Genomic DNA, 23,514 nt, shown 5'->3' on the forward strand with positions numbered 1-23,514 from the left:
GGGACTTTTCCTAGCCAGATTTCTTGAGCCCCACACCTGACAATGAGCCAGCGCCACCCAAGGACTCAGCCTCTGTGTCCTGTGGGCCTGCTACAGCTTAGAGGCCATTCCTATGCTGGGGCTTTGCCACCACATGCCTGGGGCTGCCTCTCCTCAGCCCCTACCTTCAAGCCCCAGTGCCCTCAGCCCTCAAGGTCAGCCAGGTCCCTGTGATTATTGTTTCCTCATATCAGCGGTGACCTCCTAACCGCACTGTTCTACTCCTTGGCTTTTTAAACTTCATAATATGTCTCTACAGCATTTCTCTGTGTTGAGATGTTAGTGTGAGCATGAGAAATTCTGTAACCAGACTGCCCGGGTTCAAAGCCCAGCTTGCTACACTTAGCTGCTTGACCTAGGGCAAGTTTTTAATCTCTGTGTTTGAGGATGGAAGGAGTTGAGACATGTGAAGCTCTTTGAATAATGCCTGGCACACAGGATGTGCACAGTGAATGCTCATGATGATGACTGTCATTAGAATCTCAGCGGGAAGGCTAATAAAGAGTTGCAGTCAATGTTCTAGGCTCTGGGGTTAGGCAGCTTGGCTTCCAATCCTGACTCTGCATCATTCTTTCTTTTTCTTTCTTTGAGACTGAGTCTCACTTTGTCGTCCACGTTGGAGTGCGGTGGCGCGATCTTGGCTCACCGCAACCTCCACCTCCTGGGTTCAAGCAATTCTCCTGTCTCAGCCTCCTGAGTAGCTGGGTTTACAGGTGGGTGCCAAACCTGCCTGTCTAATTTTTGTATTTTTAGTAAAGATAGGGTTTCACCATGTTGGCCAGGCTGGTCTTGAACTCCTGACCTCAGGTGATCCACCCGCCTCAGCCTCCCAAAGTGCTGGGATTACAAGCGTGAACCACCACGCCCAGCCCCTACTCTGCATCTTTCTAGCGCTAACCTTACTAACCCCTCAAAGCCTCAGTTTCCTCACCTGTAAGATGGGGATGACTTTTACTTCACTGGATGGTGGAGGATAGTGTCTGGTGCAAAACAGATGCTCAATAAATATTCATAGAATGGATCACAGCATGGGGGTGGGGCAGAAGGAAACCTGGCGGTAAGAATGTGAGCATATCTTTTTGCCTCAGGCCGCTGGTGAGGATCTACTGGCACATCTGGCAGTGTGTGAAAGACTGGGGGTGGGGCAGGCCCCCCTTCTTCACAGTGACAGAGGGATCTTGGCCTGAGGAAGACCCTAGACTGCGTAGGTATTCATTAGGAAGAAGTAGCCAGCTTGCTAGCCAGGCCAGGCCTGTGCCTATCAATATTGTCAGCACATCCCCTCCCTGACGAGAAGTGGAACTACAGGAAGGAAGCCAATTGCAATCAGAAGGCACGCCATTCATATCCAGGAGAAAACATCACCTTAAGGGCTAAAAAGTCTCCTTGGCCGGTGGCAAGGGTTCTCACTGCAGGTGGATTTGAGGATGTCTAGACTCAGTCTGAAGGATAGAGGGCAGGCGGAAGAACAGCATGCATGGTGTGTGTGCAGGCCTCAGCTCCAGCAGGGCTTGCCAGCCATAGAGGAGCTGCCACCCCTGCCTCTCGGTGCCTCCTCCCATGGCCTCTCTCGGAGCCACCTTCTGACACCCCACCCCTTCTTTAGGGGAACCATGCTTTGCTCTCCTTGATGGAAGCTGTAGGAGGAGGAGCACTCCCTATGACTCTCCCCAGCTCATTATGAATGGGCTAGTTTTCCATGGACCAGTGTTAGGTGTCACACTGTCGGGCACAATTAACTCGGCTATGTCTTAGTTTGGTTGGTATTTATCTGTCCCAGTTCCCCTTAATAGACTGAAAATCCCATAAGGGCTGAGAGACAAGTTCTTACTCTCTTATTATCATTACTAGAGATTAGGCCTGTGAAGCTCAAGTGCAACACTGCTATTCTTAGTATCTGCAAAGATATTAACAGAGGGACATAACAGTAGCTAGATGAATTGGGCGCATGTGATGGGCCAGGCACTCTACTAAGCATGTTAGCGGTATTAACTCATTTAATTCTCACATCAACTCTATGAGAGCCATGCTATTATGATCATTTGTAGAGAGGAAACTGAGGCAGAGAGCAGTTGGCTAACTCATGAAAAGTGACACAATCAGGAGGTGACAGGATTCAAACTCCGGCTTTCTGAATCTAGAACCCAATTTCCACACCTTGAGCCCTCAGTGAGCATTTGTGGAGTGGCTGAGTGAGAAGTAACACTCTCCAGGCACCCTCGTTCTGGGAGGCCCTACGCTGGTGTGGTCTCACCCTCTGCTGAGACAGATACCCAACATGGCCCTGTTCAATACTTAAAGCTCATTTACACTTTGACCACAAGGCACAGTTTTCTACTTGATGTATTTAAATGGATTTAGGACTGGGTGCGGTGGTTCATGCCTGTACTCCCAGTACTTTGGGAGGCCAAGACAGGTGGACCACCTGAGGTCAGGAGTTTGAGACCAGCCTGGTCAACATGGTGAAACCCTGTCTCTACTAAAAATACAAAAATTAGCCAGGTGTGCCCCTGTAATCTCAGCTACTTGGGAGGCTGAGGAAAGAGAATTGCTTGAACTCAGGAGGTGGAGGTTGCAGTGAGCTGAGATCATGCCACTGCACTCCAGCCTGGGTGACAGAGCGAAACCTCCATCTGAAAAGGGATAAATGGATTTAGTTTTTTTTTTTTTCAGTCTTTATCGTAGTTGTTTATGTGACTTAAAGAGTCACATAGATCTATGAGGTTCCTTACGAACAAAGCAGCCTCACTGAGCAGAGGGGCCACGTTCACTTCCACTGACAGATTCTGCTGGAATGGCTCTGTCCCATGCTTCCCCTGCCCATAATTTATATGCACCCCAGGCCCCTCCCGTAATCCCTATGTCATACTGGTTAGATGGGGATGGAACATGACCTTGTAAAAGCATTGACATCCAGGGTCAAGCCATTTTGTAATCTATGATTGTTGTTTTTTTCCTTTGCATGACTTTTTTTCCTCCCTGAAGTTGATGATGGTCTCTTTTATTGATCATTTAATTGTCAATGCACTTAGAGTGAATTCAATGGCTTCTCACTTTCTGATAATAACGGCTAATACCTATGGAGCACTTTCTGGGTGCCAGGCACTATTCTAAGTCCTTTCATTGTAGTAACACGTTTTAGTCCTTATAATAGCCCGCCAAGGTGTGCACTATTATGATCCCACTTTACAGATGAATAAACTGAGTCAGAGAGGTTAAGTGACTTTCTCACAACCCCAGAGCAAGTATGAGGCAGAGCAGAGATTTGAACCCACGCTCTTCCCACTATAGGGCTTATGTCTACCTGGCCTCCCATGGCCTCTGGGAACATATCTTCCTATCAGTCTCCTCTGAGCCCTTTTTCACCCTCTCACTGTTTTCTGGGTTCAGTCTTGTCTCTGTGGTTAGACTGTAAGCTAGCCCTCTGTCCTGCTCCTCTGCAGTCCTGGAAGCAGAACTGGACCCAACAGGCCCTCTTGTTTGTGCCAGGATGTTCCTGCCCTGGAATGTCTACCCGTCCTCATGCTCTCCACCCTGGGGCCCTGTGGGTAGAGACAGGACAGGGAGCACTGCTGGTTCAGGTACAGCTGGGCCTGCAGAGGCTCAGGAAAGCCATATCAGGGCCATAAGGCCTCATGGCCAGGGAACTGGGGTTTGAACTCCCTCCTTCACCTGCCAGTCCAGGGATGTTCCTAATACATTGAACCGCCTCCTGTAGGCACAGGCATATACACACCATGCACATTACATACACAAATATGCAAGCATATATATATACATTATTTACAAATGCTACTTATGTACATGCATTTTTCACATGGACACATTATATACACATACATATAGACACTATTGCATTTCATATACATATGTACATGTACACACACTCACATAATACACACACACACCAGTTATACACAGACATAGTAAACCCACAAACATATTAACACAGAATCACATTTTACAAACACTTTGTCACAAACACAAACCTGTGTATACTATATATTCACACAGAGATAGACATACGCTGCATGTACACATATTGTACAGATGAAAACATACACAAATATGTAAATATATACCTATATTCACATAAATATACACATCATATTTGCATAACACACACAAACACTATTATAGAAAGCACATACACGTTTTTCACACGTTTGCACACAATATACAAATAAATCCACAAATATACAAAAACCTACAGTGCAAACATGCAAGCACATGTGCACATCCACAGATGCAAAAACTTGTGCACATTCATATTTTGTGCACAAAGAAACATGCCCATATCTACATGTGTGTGCACACCATCAGGTATGCCTGCCTGGTCTAGTTTATATGGGGAGTGATGGAAGAAGGCCATTGGCCTCTCCAGGTCCTGTATTTGTCTGGTGACTTAGAATGAGTGTGTTTCCTGACTCTTTCCTTGGGGTTGCATCATAAAGTACTTTCCTTGAACAGGGCTGGTACAGGGCCAGGTCAGCCTCTCCTCATTACATCAGCAGGGCGATCCAAGGGAGGTTGCCTAAAAATTCAAGTAAGTAGTCCCCAGCCCATGGAGGCTTGAGAGACCCCCAAACCTTTCCCTTTCTCTGGAGTCCCATCCAGGATTAACCACTGGCCACACTCCCAGGGAGGACCCAAAAGCTGCCAAATTATGCCCTTTAAGAGATGAGAAAATGGCTTGACAAAGCAAGTTAATGTTTGTGAACACCAATTTAAGGAGAGAAGGGATTCCAAAGCCTCCACAGCATGCTGCTCCACACCTCTGAGTGCCTGGGAGTCTTAGCCTGGGGCTGTGCACACAGTAGGAGCTACATCAATGTGGACAGCCATTGATTTAAAGGATGGCAGCGCTCTAGGGGATGGGGTCTGACAAGTGGTGGGGGCTCCAGGGAGTCAGTTCCAGAATTCAAAGGCAATGCAGACCCTCTCCATGTTTGAGGAGCCTGCCTGAATCATTTGCAGCCCAGAGGTTCTTAGCCTTGGTGTCTGCTGGGGGTGAGGGACTTCGAGTTTAGGGAGCCCCCTACAGAGGCCCCCTGGATTGTCCCTTCTTCCCCCACCTTGGCCTTCCTCCCAGCTTGGTCTTCCCGCCACCCCCAGCACTCCTCAGACACATTCCTCTCCTTCAGACATTTGTTTCAAGGGCTTGGTGATTTCTTTGCAGGATTTGATTTGCCGCTCAGGCATTTCCTTGAGTGGCCCCTTGGTGTTTGCCCTCATCCAGATGGCATCCAGATGCAAATATCTCCCCTCCCCCAGCTTTGGTCCTCAGCTAAGGGAATTGAATCTTGACCCCCACCTCACACCCACCTCCCTGCATCATCAGCTTTGTTTCTGGGGTCTGAGGTCAGGGCATGGACTAACACCTCTGCCTGTGGCTCTCTCCACAGCCTGGCTTCTGGCATCCTATGATCTGCCTCCCTCCTCTGCCTTTGTTCAAGTCAACAGGTAATCGCTCTGACAGCCAAAGCAAATGTCAGCGTGATAATGAGGGAGCTATGAGGCCGTTCTGGCGGAGGCAGGGAGGGGGGAGAGCAGAATGTGTGTTTATGTTGAGGGGGCAGGTGCTGAGAGCCCTGACCTCCAGCTGAGGTCCTCAGAGATGACCAAATCCAAGTGAGAGAACTGAGGGGAGCAGATGACAACCATGCTAATAATTACAGACCAAGGTCCATGTGTAACAATGTAAAGACCAGCTCCGTTAGTCCTGTGAGCTGGGCCTGCTTATTCCCATTTTACAGACGAGGAAACTGAGGCCCAGAATGGAGAGAAAAATTGACCAGAGCAATCACCTACAGAATAACTTCTATGTTCCAGGCACTACATAAAGATCAGCCAACTTAACAAGGCATGCTTTTGAGCACCTTGAGAGCTGGACACCCTTATCCCCATTTTATACATAAGCTAACTGAGGTTCAGAGAAGCTTGGTAACTCCTACAAGACCATGTGGCTTCTTAAGTGGCAGAACTTGGCTCCAAACCAAAGGCTTCCAAGGCCCATGGCACTTCCTGTGTGCCCTAACTGGCTCAGCCCCAGGGCCAGACCTTCAGGAGCTGTCTCCAGACCCCGTCCTGACATGGTGACAACCACCCTGATGGGAAACGTCTCAAGGAGCCTGGGAACAGTCCTGGATAAGAATTCCTGTGCCTGGGGGAAACTCACTGTTTCTCAGAGGCCAGACTCTAGGCCTCTGAAGTCTCTGTCCAGTGCTGGACTCTTGACCCAGGGCAGAGCTAGCTCTTGGCGAGGCCCTTGCTGACCTCTGCTCAAACCCTCTGCATCCCCATCAAAGTTAATATTTACATACTCTCTGCCATGCCTCTGTGATGCGGCCATACATATCAAAGTGCTTCCTGGCCCCAGAGACACCCCAGAGCCCCCCAAACCCCTCCTAGGCTCCATGCTCCATGCAGGGCCCATTGACCCTCAGGCGGCCAGAATGATGGGCAGCCATGCTGTGGCCAGATGGACTGTGTTCTTTTCACTGTGCACAGTCAAGCTTCCTTGACAGAAAATGGGGCATTTGGCCCAGGCTCAAAGCTGCGGTGTAGGCATTTCCTAGAACCACTGGGCATTGGACCCCAGAAGTGTATGATGAGTCAGGGCCAAGGGTCAGGCTCTCCCAGCCCCATGCCTCAGGCAGCTGTGGGTATGGGCTCCAGGAGGCCCTGCCTGGTAGTACCTGGTGGGCCTGAGGTGTGTGGGTAGAGCCATCCAGGCCCACGGGAGGAACATCTACCTGTCTGGCCTCACAGCCCAGAGAACAACAGAGCTGGGCATGTAGGGCAAGTTAGGAACAGGGCTGGAACTTCTCACCAGCGTGCCTCTCCCCAGTGCTTCCTCCAGGTGCCCTCCCAGCAGGCTAAGAGGTGGAGGCCAGCATTGGCCAGACCCGCTCCTCCCCCCACCCCGCCCCGCTCACTTCCTTCCCTCTGTCTACCTTCTTTCCGGCTCTAAGTGAGCTCAGCTTTGCAGTAGAAGGGAAACCTGAGGAGTTAAGGGTCTCTGAGCTGGGCTCCTCCCCCAGAGGGTCAGAGGGGCTGTTTTCAGCTGGGAGGTGGGGTGACCTGGACCCCAGAGAGCTTTAGGGAAGACCCCAGGCTGAGCAGGAGAGAGGAGCATCCCTGCAGCCAGCAGTCTGGTGGGGCTGGCTGACCTGTGTCCTTGGGGCTGGGGTCCTCAGGTGGGTGTTTGTTTGCTTTCCGAAGAATCCCTGCAGGAAGCATGTGGGTAAGTGTCTGAGAATTTCAATGATGGTCAGAGGGAGAGGACACTGCTACCAGCCACATGTTGGTGGCCAGGTAGCCTGGGAAGGGAAACCGTGGCCGGCATGCCAGGCCCTGCAGGTTAATGTTTGACCCGGAGCCACGTGTTTTTCCACTGGGTATTTTTATCCTCTGTACCTGGCAGTGGGCAGCTGGAGGGAGGAAGGTACCCAGCTGGTATCTCACTGGGCAAAACAGGGCTGCAGAGAGGCCAGCTTAGGGATGCAGAACAGGGTACTGAAAGAACAAGAGGGAGTCCCTGAGCAGGCCGGCTCCCCACACCTCAGCTACACCCCAGCCCTACTCTGATGCCACCCCATTCCTGGCTCTCCTCTCTCTGTTAGGACTGGCAGAGGTGAGGAGAAGAAGACGATGGGGAGGAAAACAAAGAGATCTTTTCAGGAGTCCACAGCTTGTCAGGAAAGTTAAAAATGCCCCCTCCTCCCCCTGTATTATCCTCATTGGTAACGAATCATTCTCAGATCCTGTGCACCACGAGTTAGAGATTTCTTCCTTCTGGAGACACTGCAGTCTTACTCTAATTGTGGGAGTAAGTTATAGCTAACTGAGATACCCTCTACCCCTACCTGCACCCACCAAGGCCAATCTGATGAGGGAACACAGCCCTGCTCCCAGAAAATCCCAGTCTAAGAGGGTAAGGGCTGTGTCTCAACTTATAACAAGACCTTTGCCCCTTTGCATCCTGAGAGTAAGTTGAAAATACCCACTGGGTCCATAAGCTCTGGAATCCCAAGCCCTCCCCATCTCTCTGGTTTTCTCCTTAGAAATCCAGAGTCTTGCCTGAGCTGACTTTGCAAGGCTCTTTACAGCCCAGTGGGCAGAGTGCTTCTCACTCATCATGGGGGCACAGGGGAGGGAGGTCCTCAAAGTCCACTTAGCTCAGGCAAGCTGATGCCGTGGTGCCAGTCGAGCAAGGCCAGCTTCCTTCCTGCACCCCCACAAAGTTCAGATGGGCTTTGAAGTTGTACTTGAGTCTAGTGGGAAGTGGGTCTCTGAGCAAACCTGCCTACCAGCTGACACCACCAGGTCATCAGAGGCTTCCCGGCCCCAACACTCACCAGAACTGGATCTGAAGCAGGCTAGGCAGCTGGCCCACAGCCCAGGATCTTTCTAAGGGCTCCTTGAGAGTCTTGCAGTAGGAAGAGCAAGACTGTCTAGGGGAAATCAGTTCCCTCTGAGCAAGGGGCTTCCTGGCATTGACAAATGAGAGGTCCCAGGCCAAAGAGTGATGGGCATCTGCCAGAAGAGCCTAGCTCTCCAGGGAGGCCTCCCATTTCTCTGGCAGTGCCCCTACGATTACCCTAAAGTGGGGTGCAGGAGCAGGTCAGGGGAGCGGGAGACTCTCAGCCTGGGCATATGGATGGGGCCCACTTCTTGGTTTGGAGCAGGACTGCAGACCATCACCTGATGTGGGGATCAGTCTTTCCCACTGGGGAAATTAGCTCCCCACTCTCAGCCTACCTTCCTACCGGTCTTCCCTTTCTTCTGTACCTTAAACCCCCGGCCATCTCTCTATTCCCCAGTACATGCCAGGCACTGGGCTAAGGCCATTTGCCTACACGGCCTCCCTGACTCCTCCAAACCTTGGTGGTGAATCTATTCACCCTCATTTTACAGATGAAGAAGCTGAATAGAAGTATCATTAAATAATTAACCCAAGGTCACCCAGCCAGTCAACAGCCTGGCCAGGATTAAACCTAAATCTGTCTGACTCCAGTCCAACTGAGAAATCTTATCAGCTGTATATCCTGTGTCTTCTAAATCCCACACTTTCCACTCTTCCAGAGCCCTGACCAGCAGCCTGATCAGAAAGTTGAACATAACTGATTCCTACAACCCACCATTTCATATGTCCCACCATCAGGAAGCCCTCCTGGAATCCAAGCTCACACCTCCTGCTATCTTTTACCCTTATATCAGGGAAGGTGGAGCAAAGATGGTTCCCCCATCCTGCCCCACGTTCAGTTTCTGTGTCCCATGGGACCATGGCATTACTATGTGGCTCTGGAGGGTGGGTTGCTCCTGGCTGCAGAAGCAAGATTCTCAAACACTGGGAAAGGAAGGGACTCTGACATTGTGCTGGGAGATGTGGGTGTTCTCTTGGGCCACCTCATAGAGGAGACTTGAACCATGCCTTCAGACCCTACCATTTCCTACTGAATCCAAGACAGAGCAAGCCAGAAGGAGCAAGCCAGAAGGAAGATGGAGACTTTGAAGACCTTCAGAGGGTCCTTGGCTTCTGATGCTGTTTTGTTCTTTGGGACAAGTTGAGGTCATGCCCCTTGGGACACCGAGAAGTCCTGGGATTTGGAAATCCCCACATGGCCCTCACACTCTTGCTGCCCTCAGGCCCCTAGTTGTGGAAGAAGCTGAGGAGAAAGGACACAAGCTTGCATCCATTCCCTGAAATTGAGGAGTTCAGTTCCTCATCTGGGTGAAAAGGAAAGGGGAATTCCAAAGATCCGGCTCCAGGGCCCTGGTGTTGAACCTAGAGCTTTCATTTCTTAGAAGCCTGCTGTTTTCTGATAGAGCCTTCTGACCTCTGGCTTCGTGTCTGAGTTTGGCAGGTGGATCAATCAAACCCCAGTGTTTTGAGAGGGGGTTGAAGGGACACAATTTGGCTCCTACAGCTCCCTGACTCAGGATATTGGGACAGAGAAAGCCTCTTGACCCTGAGCCCATCAAAGCTTCTCTCTCAGGTTGCCTTTTCCTGCCCCTCACAGCCCTCCCCTTCTTGAGAAGGCTGACAGTACCACCACTGCTGTGGGGAGAGGGGCAGGCTGGGGTGGGCTATCCACTGGGGCATCTCCTATCCTTGAAGCTTTCCAAGTCTCCTGCACTCCCTGGCCAATGGACATGGGTTTTCTCCTCCCTGGGCTGGGCCCAGGAGAGATTCAGAATAGGAGCCAACAGAAGCCCTGCCCTCAAGATGCTTCCATCAGAATGCAGACACAGCCATGCCCATGGATTACAGGCCAGCATTAGTACCAAAGAGAGGAATCATAACAGCTAAGGTTTCTCGAGCATTTCCAAAATGGGCACTTTATTTCCATTAACATGGATCCTTTTAATCCTTGTAACCACCTGGGAAATTGGTGCTATCACATCAGCATTTTATAGATGAGGAAGCTGTGGCTCAGAGCAGCTAGTAAGAGGCCCAGGGTCTTAGAGCAAGGAAGTAGCGGGAGCAGGTTCTATCCCAGAGCCCGTACTCTTACCTTCTATACCTGCGCTGTTCAATACAGTGGCCACTAAAAGCATGTGACTATTTAACTTTGAATTCATTAAAGTTAAACGCGGTTAAAGTTCAGTTTCTCATTTGCACTAGCCACTTGCCAAGTGCTCAGTGCCACATGTGGCTAGCAGCTGTCACATTGGACAATACAGGTATTAAATGTCTCCATCATTGCAGAATGTTCTATTGGACAACACTGGTCTACAACCTACTGCCTTTCCAGAATAGAGATGGAGCAATGAAAAATCATCCTTCAGTTAGTAGACTAAAATAATAATTAACAATAATGATAACAATGGCTACAATTTACCAAGAGCTTCCTCCGTACCAGGCACAGTGCCAAGCCCATAAGCCTTACCCAATCCTGGGTTCAGGAAGGTAACCCAGGGCCACAGTAGCCAGGAAGTGAATCCAGGTTTGCATGGTCTAAAAGTCCAGTCCACTGTCCCTTACCCTCCTGCCCCACCCCCTGCCATGTCCGCAGGAGTTTATAGTCCCTGGGGGAAGGAGGGGAAGGCAAGTGCACTGCATTTCACAAGACCAGGGATTAAATAAATCAGCACATAATTAACATCATCACATTTCCCCAAGCCCGCTGACCAGAACATTGTGCTAATGAGGTCAAGGTCTTGATTTTGAACCCTGTGAGCATCACATCACTTCACTTCATGGGAGAAAGGCTGGCTCCCTGCCCTGAGGGCAGCCCCCCTCACTGTGATTAGGAAATAGGGAGAGTGTGGATGTTGCAGCGCAGTCTGTGTCCTGCTCGCTGAGGCTCAGCGTAGTGGAGGGTCTGGTGTCTGGCCAAGAAGAGTCCTATTCAATGCTGTGGGGATGTGTCTTCTGGACAACTGGGGATCTAGAAAGGATGGGGTCAGCAGAAAGCAAAGCCTGAGTTTGAAGAAAAGATGTAGCAGAAGATAGAAAAGAACTTCTGAGACTTGCTTCCTCTTAGTTGGGTAAAACCTTTTGGGCAACATGGGGACATACAGGAAATTTTGAGGGCTTGACTTGGGTGGGGAGATCTGCCTTTAATATCCTGTAAGGTTGCACTACTTGGGGGAAAGTTAGCCCAATCGTATGTCAATCCCCATGGCCTCAGGGGAGATGAGGCCTGGGAAGAGGCTAGAGCAGACTGTTCAGCAGGAGAAGTTCTCCAAGACAGGCCTGAGGAGTACATGAGACAATGTAGGTACAGTGCCTGAGTGGGGCCAGGCACGCAGTAGGTCTTGGTAAACATTAGTTTATTAAACTGTCTCCTTCCTTTAAGCAGCTTTTTCTTCTGGGCCAGTACACTGCCAGGTGTGGGGCTCTGATGACTGATGTCAGCATAATGCCAAAGGCATGGCCCAGTGGCTGGCTGTGAGTCAGGATAGGCCGTGCTATGCTGCAGTGATGAAGTACCGGACATGTCAGTGGGATAATACCACAGAGGTTTTTTTCTTGCTCATGCTATTTGGCCAAAGCAGATTGGCAGGGGCTCTGTTCCATACCGTGGCTTAGGGACCCTGAGTGCTGGATGTACCAAATTTCAACGCATGGCTTTCTGGTTGCTGCTGCAAGGGCAGGAAAGAGCAGGAGGCGGTTCAGTGGCTCCTAAACACTTTGGCCTGGAAGTGCCAGACAGCTTTTTCCCTCACAGCCTATTGACCACGACTGGTCCTGTGGTCCCACTTCATGGCGAGGGGCCTGAGGAGTATGGGGTGCATGTAGGTATTTGGTAAACACTCAATGTCTCTGCCACTTTCCCACTTCCCCTCTCAAAATTCCATTTCCTTCTCCTGTAAAAAGACTATTAGAATGGTTAAAATCCAAATAATTGACAATATCAATTGCTAGTGAGAATGCAGAGCAATAGAACTCTTGGGAATGAACTCTCATTTGTTGCAAAACAATACAACCACTCTGGAAGACAGTTTGACAGTTCTCAGAAAACTAAATATAGTCTTCCCATAGGATCTAACAATTGTGTCCCTAGGTATTTACTCAATTGATTTTGAAACTCATTTTAGTCTACACTAAAACCAGCATGTGCGTATTTAGAATAGTTTATTCAGAATGGCCAAAGATCAGCTGGGCATGGTGGCTCATGTCTGTAATCCCAGCACTTTGAGGGCCAAGGTAGGAGGATCACTTAAGTCCAGGAGTTTGAGACCAGCCTGGGCAACATGGTTGTCCAGGCTGGTCTCTACAAAAGATTAAAAAAAAATTAGCTGGACAGGGTGGTGCGCACCTGTGGTCCCAGATACTTGAGAGGCCGAGGTAGGAGGATTGCTTGAGCACAGGAGGTCAAGGCTATAGTGAGCCACGCTCACACCACTACACTCCTGCCTGGGCAACAGAGCAAGACCTTGTCTCAAAAAAAAAAAAAAAAATACCCAAAGATGTAATTACCAAAAGTAACCAAGATCTACTTTAATAGGTGAATAGATAAACAAACTGTAGTACATCCACATAATGTAATACTATTTAGCAATAAAAAATAAGGTGCTATCAAGCCACGTAAAGAGGTGAGTGAATCTTAAATGAATATTGCTAGGTGGAAGAAGCCAGTCTGAAAGAGTTACATAGTACATGATTCCATTGATATCACATTCTGGAAAAGGTAAAACTATTGAGATGGTGAAAAGATCAGTGATTGCTAAGGATTCAGGGTAGGAGGAAGGTTGAATAAATGAGGTGGGAAAGAATTTCTTTGGGTGGTGAAACTATTCTGTATGATACTGCAATGGTGAATATGTAGCGCTGTAACTATCAAAACCCCCAGTGTTACAGAGCAAAGGGGACTTCAGTGCAAGCAAATTTTAAAAAGTCATTTAGGATGTTGGAAGATTGCAACAGGGAATGCAGAAGGTGACAACAGAATCTAATCTAAATGTATTACCAAAGTATAAAACAGCTTCACTGAAGGGACAATGGGGAAAAGAAGCTGATATAAGTGGTTTTGGAAATGAGAAGAGTCTGTAAGACTAAGGCAAAAGGAACTGTGCATAAGCACTGTACTCTAGCCAATAAACTTATTTCCCATGTTTTAAAAAACTATTTGGAATCAAGTTGAATAAATAATGTGATGAATGAAATTGAATAAAAATGTTTTATTCTGATGCGATAAGGTATGAATTTGATTGATTTAAAAAGTGCTTGTAACTAAAATTCCAGAAGAGCAGGCAAGAATGCTCTGACAAACGAATGTTTCTGGAGAAGGGATAGTTCAGGGTGGGTCCACCATAGCAGAAGCTGCTGGAAGGGAGGAAACAGTGGGACTGGGAAAGGTCAGGGACGAAGATTTGCTTTTTGACCTTTTCTATTTTGCATCCGTTGATATGAACAAGCAAATTATAAAACAAAAACAAAACCGGTGCAGTGGCTCACACCTGTAATCCCAGCACTTTGGGAGGCTGAGGTGGGTGGTTCACAAGGTCAGGAGTTCAAGACCAGCCTGACCAACAAGGTGAAACCCATTTCTACTAAAAATTCAAACATTAGCTGGGTGTGGTGGCGCATGCCTGTAATCCTAGCTACTTGGGAGGCTGAGGCAGGAGAATCACTTGAACCAGGGAGTCAGAGGTTGTGGTGAGCCGAGATCACGCCACTGCACTCCAGCCTGGCAACAGCAAGACTCTGCCACAAAATAAATAAATAAAATAAAATAAAAATAAACAGCAGGTGATGGGACTTCTGGGGGAATAAAATAGACCAAAGCTAGGACGTGTACCAGGACAGAGAAGAGCCCTGCCCTGAAATGAGGACAGGTGGGTACTCAGCCTTTTGGGAGGTCTGACTTGCCATGGCCTCCCTTAGGGTTTTTGCCCTCCAGTGCAGCCTGTCCCCAGAGGTTACCTGAGGACCTGAGTCTTCGATGGGTCCAGTTCACCCTCAGAAGCAGGGAGGGGCTCCTGGGGCTCAGAGACTGGCCTCCACTCTTGGACTAGGCAGAAGTGGGTCTCTGTCTTCAGACCTGAATCTCCTGAGGGCAGAGGCTGGTTCTCCCCTGGACTGGGGAGTCACGGGGGTAGGGTTGAGTCTTCCACCTCAGTTTCTCCCTCAGGATCCCACACAGAAATCTGCTCCAGTGCACCCTTGGAATGTGGGGTGGGGAAGAAGCTCCTACTTACTTAAAAAAGTGTCCTCTGCAAAGAACAAGGGCCAAAATAAAACAAAGAGGGGGTTTTATTGTTCTTCTCCTTACTGTAAGTTCAAAACACATTTTTCTGGCCTGTGAGATGTTTTCCGTGGGCCAATACTGGGCCCCTGGGTTGGGTGGCAGTGGGCTCTTGCCAAAATAAATCGATCTCCTACCTTTGCAGCCAGCAGAGCTGGGGTGGGTCCACCGCTCCCACATGACAGGGTCTTCCTGGGGTCGCCAGGCCATGGCCATCGTAAATAGTTTAACTGTGTTTATGCAGCAGTAACATGCGCGTTACCTTTCACAGTGACCACATTCCAGAGGGCAGTCTTGGGTGATTTACCTTGCCATGAGTGGCCTGCATTGGGTGGGTGGCCTCTGATGCCCAGCTTCACTGTCCCAAGAGGACTGTTTTTAAAGAGCTGCCTGGCACGAGAAACTTTATGCCCCCACCTTGCCACACCCCACCACAGGTATATTCCAAATCCAGGAATTCCTCGGTAGGCTCCCCAGTGCCCTCTGAGGAGTGTGAGAAGAGCTGCTGGGGCAGCAGTGTCCCCACCCCACTCCTTCTTGCCTCTCTGGCTAGGGCAGCCAGTGTCTGGAACTTGTCCATCATGTTTATGGTGATGGATGGACGTAGGCTGGGATCTGTTGCAGCCGCAGCCCTTAGCCAAGAGAAAATAACGAATAACCTTTTGGAGTTTTACTAGGTACCAGGCACTGTTTTTTTATGCCTAATGAAAGGAGTGCTGTTGTAAGCCCCTTTCACAGACAGCATAACTGAGGCATGCTGAGTCTGCACAAGTTGTCTAAGGACACACCATGAGTGAGCGGCAGGTCCAGACTTCACAAGGCAGCCTGCACTCCCAGCACCATGACTCTCCTCTCCCTGGCCAGGACATGAGCACTGCCTGTGCAGATCTGGCCCATGTAAGGGGCAGGGTGACCAGCTGAGAGATGGAGTCCAGGAAGCAGAGGATTTCTGGGCATCTGTGACACACTCCCATATACATGTTCCCCTGTACATGCAGGCACATGGCCCGTGCTAGGAGGGAATGGGCACCTCTCACACGAATATTCATGTGTGCGTACATCTCCTGTACCTGCCCCACCCATACATGTGCATGTCCTATCTATCTAAGCGCCTACACACATACATGAGCACATGGATACATATGCATGTACATCTATCCATGAGGCCACCCTATACATGTACATTCCCCAGGCACCTTCCCACACTGAGACACACAAACTTCCTATACTGCACTTGCCAAAATCCTGTGGATGGAGCAGGTCCTGCTACCGTGCTGACCAAGAGCGTACTGCACTTCCTTTCCTTGGTCCCCAAACTTGGTGTCAGTCCTAGGACAAGCAAGGCAGAAGTGGATGTTCTCTTATTATTACATGTGTTCACTCAACCAGTATTTCCCAAGTACCCACTGCATGCAGGGCCTTACGCTGGGTACTACAGTGAAAGACTCAAATTAAGGCTCAGCCCAGCCCCTTAAGGTTGCCATATGCAGGGCAGAGGGGGCCATGAGCCAGTGAGCACAGTCATCCCCACTGCCAAAAGTTGGCCTAGGGATGCATGCTCCCAGCAGGCTCTAAGCTCCTCTCTGCTGCTGGTGTACCTGCCTCTGGAGGCCCAGCTCCCTGCCTAGTTCTGGGTGTCTGCAGACCTGGGCTCTCTTGCAGGTTTGAGGTCTGGGGGTGGCCTAGCCAGGGACTCTGGTTGCCCTGGGGAGGGGTTAGGACCCTTCCCCAACATACTTACCATGGAAGCAACCACATAGTGGCCCTGGGCAGTCACGTGGGTGTAAGTCACCAGGCAGACCCAACCCCAAATGCTTGCCATCCCTTTGGATCATTGTGTATTTATTAAGCACCTCCTGTATACCCAGCATCTGCTGTCACAGTAGTGTCCAGGCTGGCTTCTCCACACTCCCCCACAGAGGTGCACAGTGCAAGTCTTCTTGCTGCCCAGCCCCTCTGCCAGCCCTGTCATGCTCTGCAAAATGGGTTACATAGGCCTTGTCCAGGAAGGGAGGGGGCTAGACCTTTTGTATGGCGGCTTCTACTACCCAAGTGCCATGCCATGAACTCCTAAACTGGGAGCTGGGACAATGACCCTGGCCAGGAGTGACTTCATGGACATGAAACCCAATGGACCCACACTTAGAGGGACCCTGTGCTTGGCTTAACAATCTGCTGCCGCTGTCTTGAAATTCTTAACAGTTTTTGAACAAGGGCCCCACAAATTATGTAGCTGGTTCTGCCACTGGCTGAGGCTTTCTGTGGGTGATTGGCACAGCCCTGCCCCCTCCCCACTTCCTGCCACCTGCATGCCCCTTCTCAGCCCTGCCACTGCCAGCTCGGCCTCCTGCCCTGGGCTGGCCCAGTCTGCTGAGATGTGGGCGGTTGTGGTTTCCCAGCGCCCACAGCGCAGCCACAGTGTTTGAAGATGCACTTCGGTGGTGTCTTCAGACTGTGTTCTTTCTGTCGCCCAGCCTGTGGTCGCCCTTGCCGGCTCCCACCCCACGGTCACCTGCCTGCTGTTTCCAGGGCTTGAGAAGCCGGGAAGGAGGTCCTTCAGCTTATACTCAGCTTCTGACTTAGAGTCCATGTATAGACTGCTCATCCCAGCCCCATCCTAATGCACATCATTGCTAAGCTCTCTGAATCTCAGTTGCCTCAGCTGTAACATGGAGATTCAGACGTCCTCCCAGCAGCATTGGTGGGAAGATTCCTGGTAACATATAGGAAGCACCTGGTAATAAGCCTGGCACAGAGTTGGTGCCTGGAGAGCATTTCATTTTGGCCGCTCATTAATTCACCATTTACTGAGTTCCTACTAGAAGCTGAGGCAGCAAAGAATAGCTTTCACTGAAGGAGCTCACAGTCTCAGGGGGGCAGAGGAAGGAGAGGGGTGGCTATAAGCAGAAGAGTAAGAAGCTCAACTAGAATAGAGTGCGTGCCCAAATAGGGAAACCGAGGCCCAGGGAGGAGATATGACTTGCCTACACCAGGACCCAGGAGTCTTGTTTCTCTGCCCAGCAGACACCACACACACAAACTCTGCCATGTCCTAGGATGTGGCTAACACTGTGTGCTGTGTTAACAAGTCCAGGCTGTCTTCAGGGTACGGGTTGGGATCTTGTTCTGGCACCCACTGTTCGGACGTCATGCATGCCTCTTCTTACCCCTTCGGATCGTTGTGTATTTATTTATGTGTTTGTTGGTTTATTGATACAGGGTCTTGCTCTGTTACCCAGGCTGGAGTGCAGGGACACCATCTCGGCTCACTGCAAACTTTGCCTCCTGGGCTCAAGTGATCCTTCCACCTCAGCCTCTCAAGTAGCAGGACTACAGACTCATGCCACCATGCCCTGCTAATTTTTTGTGGATATGAGGTTTTGCCATGCTGCCCAGGCTGGTTTTGAACTTCTGGGCTCAAGAGATCTGCCTGCCTCAGCCTCCCAAAGTGCTGGGATTACAGATGTGAGCCACTGCGCCTGGCCTGTGTAACTATTAAGCACCTCCTGTATACCCAGCACCTGTAAAGCCTTGGGACACATGACAACAATCCTCAAGGGAAGATCCCAAGCCAGGTGCCTGTCTTTTGTCTTCTTTGGTCAGTGACAAAGAGGCCAGCGTCACTCTATTTCTGTGAGTGATGGTCCTGGGCACTGCTGAGTAATTCCCGGGAAAGGAACAGCAGCTACAGCCCTCCCTGCTCATTACCCATCCCACTGTTCAGGCCCACCTCTGCCTGATTCTTGGGGCCACTTGTTTTCCAGGTCCTAACCCACTCTGAACAAGTCTTGGTGAGGACAGTCAGGATGTGGCAATGCACTAATTGAAAGCAGAAAGTTGAAATGAGGACCCAGTGCTGAAGGGAGGTACTGGGCTGCCACTGAGGGAGTTCAAGCAGGGTAGTGAGTGGCATGACCAGCTCTATCTTCAAGCGATCACTCAGCTGTGATGTGGAGAAGGGGTTGCAGGTCAATGGTGGACATAGGAAGGGCTGATAAGAAGCAGCTGCAATAGTCCAGACACTTGCCTGTGGTAGCCTGAACACTCCACATAGGTGGGAAGGCCTCAAAAGAGGCCTGGGGATGGAGCTGTTGCCCTCCAGCCTGCTGCACTTCCCGGGGGCCTGTAAACGTCCAGACTGTGGTCCCTGGGGCTCTGATTTATTCAGCCTGTGAACCAGGCAGCCAGTCTCATGTCTGCCCCAGGCCTCAAAATAGATGATTTTTTTTTATTAGCTGTCCCTTGTTAACTCATAATTGCAATCATGTAACATTTAATAGAGGCACAAAGCGATCCCCATCACTGCTCCACAATCATTCATCAGCTAACAAGACAGAGCGGCTCATAAAAAAAAAAAAAAAAAGCCGTTAAAAAAAATTCCGGAGAAATGGAAAGCAGGAGGTGATGCAAGCTCTGGTTAACAAAGGCTGAGGGATGGAGGGAGGCGTGAGCGGGTGTGAGCGGAATAACCCAAGCCTGATAAGCCACAAAGCAGCGCCTGCTGCTCCCTCCTCCCTCTGCCGCCTGAGTCAGAGAAGCCGGGATGTGTTCAAAATCAAGCAATGTAATTAGCAGGTTGCATCATGCCCCTCGATTATAAATTACAATGGCCACAAAGAGGGTGGATGGAGGAGCAGAGATTAGGTAGGGTAACCCAATCCCAATGCCAGGAAGAGGAACAGAGGGCCCGGGAGCTGCCACCCACCACTCGGAGCAGAGCAGCCGCTGTCTACTGTGTCTAGGGACAGCAACAAGACCTACTCAATACCTGCTTTGTGTAGCCTGGGATAATGATTTACAAACTCAAGGAAATCAGGAGGTGTGAAAAGAAGATAGCCCTCTTAACCTAGCCATTGTCTACCCTCTGCTGGAATGTCCCTCAGCTCCACCCACCTGGTGCACCTGTGCACACGGATGCTGTTTGAGGATGGTCCAGGTGAGGAGCCCTCATGAGGGCTGGACTGATAAGATCTAAAGGGACTGGCTTGAGGTGTGGCACGACATAGTCAGGGATGATTGAGACTCAGCAAACAGGAATGCAGCTGAGCAGTCTCTGGAGTAGGGGAGGATGGGAGCTCAGGGCTGATGACAGAGCAAGCTCTCTCCTGGGAGTTGAAGACGTGGTTCCATCCCAAACTTTGCCACTGGGAGGCTGTAGGAGCCCTGGCAAGTCATTTCTCCTCTCTGGCCTCAGCTTCCCCACTACAACCCAACTGCTGGCTATAGGACCCAGGCAAGTTATTTTCCATCTCCGTGTCTCAACTTCCCCACCAGACCTTGCCACAACTGGCTATGTGACGTGAGACCAGCTCCCCCTCCACATCCTCAGTTTCTTCATTTATAAGGAGAGAAGCTCCCCTGGTACTTTGGAGACAAGGGAAGGCTGCCATCTGGCCATCTACATGAATCAGAGCCCGGTGAGGTAGGGGGGAAGTCACTCTCAGGCAGATCAAGGTGCTGGGGGCACTGCTCCCCATGAGCCTGTGTGGACAAACCCTTTAACTTCCTCCCCAGTAGAAGATTTGGCCTTTCAGTTTAGCCTTTGCAAACAGCATTTACTCCACAATGTTTTCTTAGCAGCCCTACTCTTATACACAGGAAATAATACCATTAACTTTATCATCTCTGCAAAGGAAGTACAAGGATATAGATTTGCCCTTAAGTTCAATGAACTCAGTTCTCTCTTGAAAGGAAAAGCACAGAAAAATAGCAATTGCCTTGTACGAAATTTTCTTTGGATAAGACCTGGCTCCAGTGGGGAGATTGGAGCTGCCTTCTGAATTGTGGTCCTCAGCTTCTCTGGGGCCTCCATATCTTCTCTCTGGGCCTCAGTTTTATCCCCATCACCACCTACCTCCTCACACCTACATTCTGTTGACTGAGGGACCTGGACCAAACTGACGGAGAGGAGTTGGTATTCTCAACAAGCAAGGAGAGGAGATCAGGAGGGAATCCCAACTAGCACTGCCTTCGCTCAGACCCCAGCGTCGCTTTCTTGGACGATCGTAGAGGTCTCCAGTCTTGGCCCCTGAGATCTCTTTGCTCCTTTGCAGCCACAAGACCTTGCTAAAAACTGTGGCTGATCACACTCTTCCCTGCTTGAACCCCATCAAAGGGACCCCCGTCCCAAACTCCCAGGGCCTAGTAAGTTCCACAGGCTGCCCAAGCCTGGGCCCTGCCCTTTTCTCCAGGCACTTCCTTCTACATGCAACACAAGCTACCCTGAATCACTGGTCCTTCCCAGCAAACCCCAGGCTATTTCATACCTCCACATCTTTGTGTGAGCTGCTCCCATTGCCCTGATTGCCCTTCCCCTTTTTCATTTGGCCAACTTAGATTCAGCCTTAGGGGTCGGGCATGGTGACTCACACCTGTAATCCTAGCACTTTGGGAGGCTAAGGCAGGTGGATCACCTGAGGTCAGGAGTTCAAGACCAGCCTGACCAACATGGTGAAACCCCATCTCTACTAAAAATATAAAAACTAGCTGGGCATGGTGGTGGGCACCTGTAATCCCAGCTACTTGGAAGGCTGAGACGGGAGAATTGCTTGAACCCGGGAGGCAGAGGGTGACGTGAGCTGAGATCATGCCATTGCACTCCATCCTGGGCAACAAGAGCAAAAATCCATGTCAAAACAAACAAAAAAGAAAGAAAGAAAAAAGAAAAAACTAAAATATTCAGCTTAGGAACCTCACATTAGTATCCCCTCCTCCCAGAACCCCTTCTCCTGGTGGCTTTTCTGTGTTCCCCAACATGAGCAAGCTCTAGCCCAGCAAGTCCTTAAGTGTCATGTTACTCAGAGTTCATGAGCTACCTGGGGGAGGAACTGAGCTTCCAATAGTCAAGCCCTCACAAACGTCTTCTGTGTCGAACTGCTGCCTTTTCCTACAACAAGCAAGAGGTAGATGTAACCTGAGGCCTGGGACTTGGGGTAAAGTCTGGAAAACTTGCTCATCCAACCATCCATCCATCCATTCATTCATTCACTTATTCATTCATGTCATCTCAATACATGTAGTGAGGGGAGGGTGCAGGGATGAGCAGTCTGGGAAGGGAAGGCTCAGACCTGTCAGCTTTGTATACCATCCCGAAGGTACTTACAGGCTCCCTGGAAGTCTCTGGCCCTGGGGTGGGGTTGGGAGAATGTCCCAGGAGCCAGCCCCCACTGCAAGTTGAACCTCCAGGGTGGGCAGACTGCCAGAGCTGGGCTGACGGTGGCCGCCTTGTGTGTGTAGCCCAGCAGGGCCTGCACATTACTGACAGCGATCTCCCAGCTTCATCAGTACAGTCAGCAGAAGCTGAATGTGAGGAGTTGGTGGCAGGGAGGGTGCCATATGAGGCATCTTTTCACCTGTTAGGAGCTCTCAGCATGTCCCCTGTTGGTGAGAGGGCTATCCTTGTGTCTGCATTAGTATCCACAGGAGGTGGACCACTCTGCTCTCGTGTCAGGGTGACATTAGATCCCTAAGTCGTGACTTCACTCAGGTATCTGTCCTTGGGTCCTGTCTGCTTCTGAGCTAAGAGCCAAAATAACAGTGGAGACATGGCTGCCTGGATACCCTTCTCAGCAAGGGCGAACACAGAACAAACATGGGTGTCCCATTTGATGAAACAGAAAACCAGGACTCATGGATATGGACACACCTACCTGAGGTCACACAGCTCATGTGGGCCTACTTTAGCCTGTAGCTGCACCTTTTCTTCTTCTCCCTCCCTTAGGAGTGGAGCCTTGCCCCATATTTGGCCTTTACCACATCCCAGTGTAGGTGAAAATGTGAATGAAAATAATAACTGCAGACAGTAGACTCCTACTTTATACCGGGCATTACTTAAGTACTTTCTTTTCATTCATTCAATCAACAATATTTATTGAGTGCCAGGCACTTTTCTAGGTGCTGAGGATATGGCAGTTATTAAGGCAAAGTCCCTGTGCTCAGGGATCTCCCGTTTTAGTGGGAGAGACAGACAAAAAACCAAGAAGTGAGTACACAGAAAATAGGCAGGCAGAGGCGGGAAGGTGGCTTGAGCCTAGGAGTTCAATGCCAGCCTGTGCAACATAGGGAGGCCCCATCCCTACAAAAAAATCAAGAAATTAGCTGGCCATGGTGGCACACACCTGATGTCTCAGCTACTAGGGAGGCTGAGGTGGGTGGATTGCTTAAGCTCAGGAGATTGAGGCAGGAGTGAGCCGTATTCGTGCCACTGCACTTTGGCCTGGGCAATAGGGGCAGGTCCTGTCTCGACAAGATAAAGAAAAGAAAAGTAAGTAAGTGAGGTGGTAAAAAGTAAATGAGGAGAAGGAGTGGACAGTGGAAGCCTCTGGTTCAGTGACATTTGGGCAGGCCCCTGAAGGAGCTATGGGGAGAAGCATGGGACTATTTGGAGGACAAAAATGACAGGTAGAGGGAATAGTCATTACAAAGGCCATGGGGCAGGAACGTGCTTGCTGAGTTCAAGGATACCCAGGGAGCTGAGTGCGTGGCTGGAGCACAGTGAGGAAAGAGCAGAGTGGCACAGTGTAGAAGATGAGGCCTTGGGTCAATCATAGGCCAACTCATTTGACATTACAGCAATGCCGAGTACCAGGTATGGCTGTTATTCTCTAGCTAATGGGGAAATTGAGATACAGAGAAAAGTAATCCACCCGAAGTCACACTCCAGGCACGTGGTTCTACATTAGTGATTTGGGAGCATCCTTTTTGGCCCAGAGTACTGGTTCCCAGTCCCAGGTATGGATTAGAATCACCCAGGGAACTTGCAAAGAATCGAGATGAC

This window comes from Callithrix jacchus, chromosome 4 (genome assembly GCF_049354715.1).
Source record: "Callithrix jacchus isolate 240 chromosome 4, calJac240_pri, whole genome shotgun sequence".
Lineage (NCBI taxonomy): Eukaryota > Metazoa > Chordata > Mammalia > Primates > Cebidae > Callithrix > Callithrix jacchus.